Source organism: Vulpes lagopus, chromosome 16 (genome assembly GCF_018345385.1).
Source record: "Vulpes lagopus strain Blue_001 chromosome 16, ASM1834538v1, whole genome shotgun sequence".
NCBI lineage: Eukaryota > Metazoa > Chordata > Mammalia > Carnivora > Canidae > Vulpes > Vulpes lagopus.
Window position 1 is genome coordinate 58352174 of NC_054839.1, and position 11067 is coordinate 58363240.

General features: G+C 45.1%; 1 long non-coding RNA gene across 1 annotated transcript; it reads right to left on the reverse strand.

Annotated features, from left to right (window-relative positions):
- Positions 1 to 800: 800 nt before the first annotated feature.
- LOC121477144 lies at positions 801 to 9080 on the reverse strand. Its single transcript, XR_005984109.1, has 4 exons — positions 8906 to 9080; positions 8385 to 8454; positions 5792 to 7537; positions 801 to 4676 (listed from the first exon to the last, which is right to left on the reverse strand). It is a non-coding gene; the product is annotated as an uncharacterized LOC121477144 (long non-coding RNA).
- Between the last annotated feature and the right edge of the window lie 1987 nt (positions 9081 to 11067).

Sequence of the window (11067 nt, forward strand, 5' to 3'; positions counted from 1 at the left end):
CCAAAGGCACGTGCTACGGCGAGCACGGACAAGGAAGAGGCGCACCGACCTGCTTGGCCCCCAAGGGGTCTTGAAATGACATGACCTCTTTCATCTGTGGGCTTCTAGACAGTGAGATAGGAGCTGTCATTTCTTCATTCATTCGACAAGCGTTCCATGAGCGTCCACTGTGCATCAGGCGCTGTTCATCCTGCCTCCTAATATTATTTTGAGAATTAAATGAAATGACATAAGTGAAAATAGCATAGTGTCTAGAATCTCTCAGGTGCTAATTGTATTCATTCTTCTATCCAAGAGTATTTGGGGGGTATTTGAACCATTACTGGGTCAGGCCAACAATGGGCCAAGACACTCAGGGTGTCTGTTATAAACATCAGGGTGTTTGGCAGAGCGAGCGAGCGGACTCAATTGGGGGTCCAAGAATGAAAAGACTTTTATTTCTTTTTGTTTTTTAAATTTATTTAAAAGGGGAAAGGAGAAAAAAATGAGTGGGAAATGTCAGAAAGGGAGACAGCACATGAGAGACTCCTAACTCTGGGAAACGAACAAGGGGTGGTAGAAAGGGAGGTGGGCGGGGGTGGGGTTGACTGGGTGACGGGCACTGAGGGAGGCACTTGATGGGATGAGCACTGGGTGTTATTCTATATGTTGGCAAATTGAACACCAATAAAAAATAAATTAAAATAAAGTTAAAAAAACAAAAAAATAAATTCAATTAGATAACAAAATAAAATAAAATAAATTTATTTATTCATGAGAGACACACACAGAAAGGCAGAGAGACACAGGCAGAGGGAGAGGCAGGATCCCTGCAGGGAGCCCGATGTGGGACTCGATCCCAGGACTCTGGGGTCATATGCTGAGCCGAAGGCAGATGCTCAAGCACTGAACCACCCAGGCGTCCCAAAAGACTTTTAACTTAGTACATTTTCGAAGCAGTAGGACGAAAGACAAAATGCTGCTTTTGGGAGAGTGAAGCATGTCTGAGTCAAGGGTATTCTGGGAAACCTGTGGAGGGTACAATGAAGCAGCAGGGGTGCTCCAAGTGAAGATCCATTGGAAATATGAATGCCCTACGGGGTCTAGAACATTTAGAAAGCACTACAAGGTAGTTTGCTTCATCAGCATGTTCAGAGTTAAGGTGCATGACAAAATAATTGTACTTCGGAGACATCCTTCTCTGTAAACACTGCAATGCACCCACCACTGAAGCCTGAAAAGTGAATTTGCGACTCAGGATAAATATTCTGAATTGACAGGGTAAGGGCCTTGATAACTCAGATATTAGCACTTTCCAGTGCTCCAAATAAGTCATTTGAAAAAAGAAAGGAAGAAAAGCTGACACAGGCTGGAAAACATGTTTTCCCTCAGTGTTACTTTTGCTTCTGAAGTGAGCTGGTTTCATTATCAAAGAGTCCAGCATTTTCCACTTCCCTTTTATAAATTGAACTTTAGTCCAGACCTTGAAAAGCCTAATGAGGTTGGTCAGAAGTCACAGTGAGATGGAATATGCCTGATTCCCAAAGAGAAAAGGGGGAAGATTAAGGCCATTTACATGTACCCCCTTCAGTGCTCAGCAAGGCAACATTACTCATTTCGATGTGTGATAACTGTAACCGCCTATTTATCTTTGAACCCTTTTCAGTAGATTAAAAGCCCCTTAAGGGCAGACACTATGTATTATTAATCATTGTAATCCCAAATGCTTGAAAAGACCCTTAGAGGGGAGGCTCAGTAAATGCTTTACAGTGAGTGGATCAAAGAATGGAGGAAAGGAGGGAGGGAGGGTGGGGGGGAGGGAGGGATAGGTGTCTGGTCACAAAGAAAAGTGACCTAAAAGACAGGAAATGCTGTTGAAGCGAAAGGAGGACAAGATAGGCTGATTGACTTAGACCGGTAAGAATCACTGATGAGGGATCTAATCCTAGAGTTATTGGGAAGAAGACAACTTGGGTTAGTTTTCCCCGTAGTTTCTCCTAATCCATCGCCCCAAAAGTCTGCTCTGTCCCTCCAGTAGACCAAGCTGCTATTGGACAGATAGGATACCTTGTGAGGCCCAAGAACAAGTAAGGGTGTCAGGACTGTCTGAGAAGGGGAGAAAGCCTGTCTATCTCATTTGTGTCCGTGGAGGAGCAATCCTGAGAGGCAAGGACACCATCTACCTGAAGGAGACTGGGGTGTGGGTTTCTGGGACGACTGAGCAGTCCTCATGACAGATAGACCGTGGGGAAATGAGGCGCAGAGGAGCTTGAGGAATGGAGTCAGTGTGGTCTTGCTTGCAGACTTCAGAGTGGCAGTGGTGAACCATATTTGGGGTTGAGGGATGTGGTCAGTCAGCACCACAGGGCACCCACAGCAAAATCCATCTCCCCTGCCCCAGGGCAACTCAGCTAAGACTGACAAGATGGAATAATAAGAGCTCGGGATCCAATGACCCCTTCCAAAAACTGAGAATGGCCCCCTACTGAAGGCCCTTGCAGACGTAGATGCAGCCAGTTGTAGACAGCACATCCAGGAACTGAAGGAGCTGGGGGGATGCAGGGGTCTGCAGTTGGCCTCCCCGAGCTTTGCTGACCTTTGGGAGGAGGTGGTAGCCCAAGCATGGTCATCAGACGACGCATTCATCAAGGTGGGTATGTCGGAAGTGGGGGCCAAACATACTGTACGGAGGGAAAACTTGATTCCTGGAAGACTGTTCTGCAGCAATTGCTGCTGTTAGAGAGACAGTGGACCTGGGTGTTTAAGGGCATGGACTTGGGAGCCAAATACTAGGGCTTCAATCTTCTCTTGATTTCTTTTACTCTGAGACTTTGAGTGGATTTCCTCATCTCCTAGGTCTACTACTTCATCAGGTCAATAAGCACACCTGCATCTCAGAGTGGGTCAGGAAGACTAGTGTAAATAATCCGAGTCAATGCTGGCACATAATAAGGACTTGGCAAATATTAACGTACATCAAAGCATGACCTGGTTTGTGAATGTGAATCATATCTTATGTGTCCAAACACAGGCAAGATTCCTACGTAATTGCCCGTAATTGCCCGTAGAGCAGTAGTTGGTTATGGAATGGTGACCCGGACATGAAGCAAAAGCATATTCCGTGTATGCTCTTTTTTTCTAAGACACTCAAAAACCCCTTGTTGAAGGGCGACTGGGTGGCTCAGTCGGTTAGGTGTCTACTTTTGGCTCAGGTCATGAGCCCCAAGGGTCCTGGCATTGAGCTGCATTGGGCTCCCTGCTCAATGGGGAGTCTGCTTCTCCTTCTCCCTCTGCCTCCCTGCCCCTCACTCTCTCTCTCTCAAAATAAATACATAAAATCTTTTTAAAAGTCTGCTGTGGATCTCAAGTATTTATGGAACATAGTTTGGAAACCATATTGGACCAAAATTAAAAGCTATATATCCTAGGGGCACCTGGGTGGCTCAGTTGGTGGAGCATGTGACTCTTGATCTTGGGGTTGTGGTCTCGAGGCCCACATTGGGTGTAGAGATATCTTAAAAAATAGAATCTTAAAAACACACACACACACAATATATATATATATATATATCCTAAACCGATTACAGTGAGGTCAGGTATACAGCCCACTCGTGTTAGCATAACCAGAGGCAACTTTTAAAGTTGGGCGCACTAAAGACATTCCTTTCAACATTTGGTGCCTGTGCCAACAGGTGTGATGTTGATTTTTATTTAAAGAGTTTATGGTTGACAATGCCAGGGAAAACATTTAACAGGAGATCAGCTTAGAGGAACTAAAAATCTGTTATTTGGGGTTACGGTGTGTGAATACACACAGAGGCCACACGTATAATAGGACTTTGGTGAGATAGTGAATAAAAATTTAAGTGCCTGTGAATTTCATATACTAATACAAATAATAAAGTTTTAAACAAAGGGCACAAAAAGATAATGGGCACGTTAGAAAACAGTGACTAAGAAATTAGCAACCACCTCCGATTTGCCCAGGGCTGTTAGAAGAACTGGCCAGGGTTTTTGTTAAGTTATTTAGGTCATTTAAAACAACTACACGAACTGTCATTTCTATTTCTGTTTAAAGGAGGGGGGGAGGCTTTGAAAGATCGATTGTCATTCAAAGATAACTCAAGCTTAAATCTGAGAATCATTAATTTTTATGGCCTTGGTGGTGACGTTGAGGGGAAGGCCCAAGGGGAAAGTAATCTCTGGCCTCTGGGAGTTCTTTGTCTCACATCTACCCTCCCCTGCAGGTCCTTTCCCCTCTCCGGTCCTTACCTTTGTCTCCCCCACGTCGTCGCAAAGGGTTAGGAGTTGAGTTTCATGTATTTAATTACACATGCCTGGCAGGAAAAACACCGTGGACAAGGCTGTGATCAAATGATAAGGCTACAGACAGCGACTAATTAAGAACGCCAAGCATATGAGAACACTTTCGTTATTTCCGAATACAGACTAATAAAGGCAATGTTTTATGTATTTAATAATATAAATTCTATACTATTATGCTGATAGACAACCAGGCATAAGTGGCACATGCAAATTATACTTTCATGGTTTAACTCTTCTCACTTTTGGTCTACACAGCAGTGTCATCAAGGCAAAGCAGGGTTGAGGCAAAGAGAACCAAGGCCAGAATTTGCTGATGGAGCAGAAGACACATGAAAACAGGCCCCACATTCCTGGCAGTGAAAGGGCTTGCTCTAGAGGGAGAGGAAAGAAGGATAAAATCCTAAGGGTGAGGGATGCCTGGGGGCTCAGTGATTGAGCACCTGCCTTAGGCTCAGGGCCTGATCCTGGAGTTCCCGGATCGAGTCCCCCATCGGACTCCCTGCATGGAGCCTGCTTCTCCCTCTGCCTGTGTCTCTGCCTCTCTCTGTGTATCTCTCATGAATAAATAAAATCCTAAAAAAAAAAAAAAAAAAAAAATTCCTAAGGGTGAGTAAAGGAATCATTGTTCACGTTGAGATGGGAAGGAACAGGATAGGGATGGATGGAGAGGGCTTTTCAAAGAAGGAAGGGGCTAAAAAAAATAAAATAAAATAAAAAACTAAAAAAGAAGGAAGGAGCTCTGGTCAAGTAGGTGGGCTTGTTCTTAAGCAAAAGATGATCCTTGTAAATACTTCGGAGGTTCCTTCAGATATTTTTAAGGCCAATTGAGAGTTTTCTTGTTCTCATCTCCCACCTCCCCCTACGCCCTCAAAACATGTATGTGCCCCAACTTCCTTAAGCAGGGAATCAAGTTTTTCATTCCACAATTGGAGACGATGCTTGAGAAGCAGAGCAGCTGGCAGAGGTAACATGAATCTCTTTCTCACTAAAATGTTAATAGCTGCTACTGGGTCCTTTGCTATTTTGATAGGAAGAGGAACTACGAGAACTTCCCCTTGGGAAGGAGGCCCAAGCTTGAAAAGGCTTCCCAAAGGAGAGGAGAACAAGAGCAGCAACTCATGTTTATGGCATCCTTATGTGTCAGGTTCTTGTTCTAAGCGCTTTGCGTGAATTAACGTGTTCAGTCCCCGCATCACCCTGTCTGAGGGACACACTATGACTAATCATCGTTTTACAGATGAGGACACTGAGTCACGGAGAGGTTAGGGAAGTTGCCTAGGGTCATACTGGTAGGGCCAAGGTTTGAATTCCAGCATTTCTAGTCCTAGTGTCCAGACACTTGGCCATGGCTGAAAGAAAACTGACTCAGAGAGAAGATGGCCCAGGAAACAAAACTCTCCTATGTGACTGATGTTCCCTGAGGTCAGCTTACGCCCTCCCAAGGGTCAGGGACAAGGCGTCCAGAGGTTGTAGATCCGCCACTTACAGGAAGACCAGCAGAGGTTACCAGGCTCAGTCCTATGGAACACGGTGACACCCTCTCGGTCCCACGTGTACACTGTTCAGCGGCCTGAATTAGTGATCCTGGTGCGGTTATTGCAGCGTCTGTGCCTCTGAGTCCACATTCAGAAACTGGGTTATTTCCACTTGTCAGCTCTCTGACTCAGAGGAATGCAGAGGCCTAATGGGCTGATACATGCAAAGTGCTTTGAGCCATAAACCGGGACTAACTGAATTTTTAGAGAACAGTATGACTTGGCAGTGGTATTTAAGTTGGCATAAATGATAGAATATTCTCCGAGTAGCTTCTTTGGCTGTTCTCGGGGAGCCGGCCGGTCCACCCTGGCGGCCTGAGTTCTTCTCTAGACTTTCACACTGAACGGCGCTAAGGGAGAGCCGTCTGGTGGACCTGGGCAATGCCCCTGTAGTCTGGGATCGTTCAAATTATGTAGAGATAAGGATTCCTAATTCAAAATAACAATCTTCCAGCCAGGACCTTGAAAGCCACTGCTTATCAAAAAAGATAAAAAGAACTGGACCCACTCCAAGGAAACATTTAACCTAATTGCAGACACCATACCTTAGCACTTAATTCAAAGGAGAGTGATCTAACTGACACCACCAAGGGCAGAACCAGTTGCAAACTAAAGAAATAATAAATAATAATAACGATTTACAAAGAGATGTGGGTAAGGGATACCGGAGACTAGAAGAATGGGGAAAGAAGGAGTCTCGGGTGTAGCTATGATTAGGACCAACAGGCACAAAAAGAAATATAAAGGTAGGGTTTTTTAAAAAGAAAAAATGTGCCTGATTAATACTGTCTAATGGAATTTCCCTCCCATTTTTTACAGCATAGACGTATTAGTTGTCAACCTATGTTTTCAAATGAATGATAGCGGAACAGTGATTCACGATATTTTTAATAGATACAGTCATCAACTCAATGATATTCACGCCTTGTGTTCATGTGTCTTTTGTGTGTGTGTGTGTGTTCATGTTTTTTAAGGGTCAGAGTCCTACCTGAGCACAGTCATGCCCCTCCAGACCTGAGAAAGGAAGCAATCATTGTGAGCTAATAAATAAACACGACCAGCGGGAATCAAGGGGGGGACATCCAGGAGCAGAAATGGGGCAGCTTAAAATAGTTTTCAAAAGAGTCTGAGAGCAAAGGAAGGACACCGAACAACGAAAGGAAGGTGGTGGACGGTCAAGACCATACGGTATTGAGAAACTACAAATCCAAAAGAAGGAAAATAAAAGACAGTTCTACCGATTGCTGTTGTGATTCAAGCCATCTCAGATAAAATCTATAACAAATTTCCAAAAAAAAAATTTAGGTGCAATAAATTTGATTTTAAGATGCTAAGCTTTCCATTTTGGCAGCATTTTCTCATATCTTCAGACACTTACTCTTGAGGCACTCAAGGCTCTCCTCATGCCTCACAAAAGGGAAAATACTGATGTGGATTCGTTAGTGTGAGAGTAAAGACGGGTATCAACTTCCCAGGAGAATTTACAAGCTAAAGCTCATCTTTCCACGAGAAGGAAGTTTTAGATGGAAAGCTTGTGGAAGAGGCACGAGAACCTTCCGCCCGCCCCTTCTCCCACATCTCACTCAAGGCACGTTTTTGGTTTTGCCTCTGTCTTCCGTGGTCCCATTTATGTCGATGGTTGTTATCTGGTTCACAAACTCATCTTCCGTTGTCTTTGCCCAGATTGAAAGAGTTTCCTTCCAACAACAACAACAAAAAAAACATAAAAAACAAACAAACAAACAAAAAACACATGGGATTTGTGTAAGGAAAAGGTCATTTCGGTAAAATGGTGCCATGGTAGTTTGCTATGTCCAATCGATGATAAGGTCATTGAAAACCCACTAAAGAGCAGGGCAGAGTAAGGGGGGCCAGTAGCCGTTGCACATACAAACGTTCACTGCTTTTGCTGACAACTGGGGGGCAGGGGCCGATGCTCCAAGTCTCCAAGCCAAAGCTTGTTTACAAGGAGGTGAAGGACAGCTTCCTTGGCCACGGTCCGCAAGCCGCCCTACTCTGTCCTGGACTCAATAGGAGGAAGGGTGGAATAGACACACAGAAGTTTGACAATGCTCCAGTTCTTTGCACCCCAAATATTTACTGAGACGGTTGGGTCATTCTTTAGAGATGCCGGGCCTAACCTACAAAAGCTGGCAGAGGGACAGGAGGAGAAAGGGCTCCCTCTGTTTGGTAAAGACGGGCTCGCTGGGTCTAGAGTAATTGCCAACGCAGCGGTACAGAAATACAAGAATTGTCCCACACACCGTCTTCAAACCCATCATCCGGTTTGAAAACCCAGCTTCAGGGCGACTCGCCATTGCAGGCCCCACGCAGGCATTTCTGAATCTCTAGGCAGCCGTTTCCGCTGCCTAGAAAAGCCTTCCCCTCATCTAGAGTCTACCTTTTCTTCTGGATGCTTCTGTAGCTCTCTCCACATCCCACTTCCTGTTTTAAGCCTCTCCCAGTATCCCAGCCCACGGTGATCACTTTGTTCTTCAGCCTCCCACACCACTCGCCTGGCGCTGGTAATTCTGTGGCATTTACCTGTTGATCCATTCAGCTCCCCATTGCCAGCATCAGGCTTGGCACCTAGCAGTCAACCTTCACTCTGTGCCTAGAAGTGATGATAAGTTGTTATTTAGACAGGTGTAAGCATGCCCGTCTCAAGTTCATGTCCATGTGATTTTTACGTAATTTTAAAACTCCGATGAAAGGTTTTCCAAGGTTAACATATTTGAAATATCCTGAATCCTTAACATGTAGTCATTTTCAGACATCATGGGTTTTATTAGGGTGCATAAGAAACAACACTCAGCCGATGTGCTGTCAAAGGAAGAACAAGTACCTAGAGAGAGTGACAGGAGCAAAGAAAGGATCCATACAGTCCTAAACCCACACTGGTATGACCAACTGGTCCAGTTCTACCACTGGAAGTCCCACGTCCCGGACAACCCCTCAATCCCAGACAAACCAGCACAGTCAGTCACCTACCAGCTGGCCAAGGAGCATTTTGACAAGAAGCAAAGTTTTAAACAATGGGCTGAGCCCTCTTTCTCTTCTCTCACCTCAAATCCTAGTGCCACGGGCTTCTGCAAAGACACGCTACTCTTCGAAGACAAGTACCCAGTTCCCAGGAAGGAATCCTGGGTTTATTCAATGCTCTCCACTTCAGAAGCAGTCTGAGGCCTGGGAGGACAAATGGTCAAGGGAAAAAGCTTTACACAAAGTTCTCACAAAACAGAAACTAAAAGGAATATTTGGAACAGGAAACTGTGACCTTTATGGCATGATTCCCAAAGGGAAAGTCAAAGGCAGAGAGACTCAGGAAGGCAAATGTCCAGAGTCCACGGGAACTCCAGCTTACACAGAACATTCCATACCAGGCCTGCTAATTGCAGAGCCAGAGCAGCTGGTGTGATAATGTTCCCTTGCAATCAACCCAACTGTGACAATCCGAGTGGGTACATTAACAAGAAAACCCGGAACCTATGATTATGAGCACATCTGAATGTTGTCACAGGGAGCAGAGAGTAGTAATATATGCGGAGCCACAAAGCTCCTTACCGCACAATAGACACGTTGGGAAAGCCAAAAGGGACCTCCAATGAGCACAACAATAACTGCACCGTAAACAATGGTATATTCAAAAATCAACGTCAGCTCTGTGGTTTGCAGAATGCTGGGAATTTTCTTCCATAGTAGAATGAAAAGCAAACGTCATCATTTTTGATCTGCGTCATGTTTAACGCAGCAACTCGGAACAATAAGAGCAAAATTGGGAAATGGGAATTCTACTCTTTGAATCTCTACACTAACACTCAAGATAAAGGTGGAGTTGACTTATTTAAGTGTAGATTCCTGGGGGCGCCTGGCTGGCTGGGTCTGTAGCTCATGCGACTCTTGATCTCAGGGTTGTGAGTTCGAACCTCACGTAGGGTGTAGAGATTAGTAAAAAAATAATAATAATAAAACTTAAGAAAAAAAAAAAAAAAAGAAAGTCTAGATTTCTGTGACTTAAAAATGTTCCCGCGTCCTGTGGTACACGTGTAGGGAAGGCAGCTTGGCCTAGAGCTGAAATTTAGGGTACATGGTGCAGGATGTAATCTTACCACCAGAGGGTATTGTTTCCTCTTCCGGATGGTTGGCCAGTTTATGTAACCAGAGACTAACCCTCCACCAGCCCCCACTAAAAAAATGGGCCAGGCCAGATCACAGCAAAGTGGATTAATCTGTAATATTCCCATAAATTCCCTCTTGTCCTCCCGCTTTAAAGAGAGTTCAGTTTTCTCTATGTTGAGAGACTCACGCTTGGCAGCAAGCCAACCCACACAAACTGTATGTGGAAAACAGATCACACCCCTCTTGCTGGGTCAAAACAAGAGGATGGCCACTTAGGAAATGAGCCCAGTGGCTATTTCTGATCATCTCGCGAGGCAGGAGTTTCAGGGGAGCGAGAGCTCAGCGGCTGGGGGACTGAGCAGGAGGGATTTCAGGGCCAGCCTGGCCTCCTGTTTGAATTTTGATGGAAGCTGATTTACAACTGAAAAAGGTCCCCTGGCCTCTCGTTAGAGAACCAAAAGCCTAGGAAAGTTACCAGAGAGATTCTGACAACTCCCAAAGTCAGCCAGGGAATCTGTCCCAGCCCATTAGTCTGCTGAATTTAGAAAGCTGGGCCCTGGAAAGGTGCCCCAGCAAGATGCCCAAGGGAGTCAGCTTGAATCCGGCTAAATGCTTACTCTGGAAAAAGGAAGGCTTTGTCCCCTGCAGCCCGCTCAGTGCCAGAGGCTCTGTCCAGGAGACCGGCTGCAAGTACAGAAATATGGGATATTAGGTCATCCGCCCCGCCGAAGGCAAGTCCGACAAATCCACACTTCAGGTCGATAGATAATTTCCATTTTCCTAATACTTGTTCATCATGAAACTTCAGACAATACAGAGGTCCGAGTAACAAGTGAGGGACTTCCCTCTCACAGCCGGCCCACTCCCCTCAGTCCCACTTGCCAGGAGTATTCACTGTTGGTGATTTGCTCATAGTTCTCAGGGCCTCCGGTTTCTACGAATAATAATAAAAAAAAAGATTGATCAGTTTATCTATCTCTCCATCTATCCATCCCTCGCATCTCTCAACCGCCCATCTGATTCCATCTTATTTTTGCAAAAAAGGAGGCGCTAACGTATATATTCTTCTTCTTGAGTTGTTCACTCCACAGATCACTGAGTTTTTCCA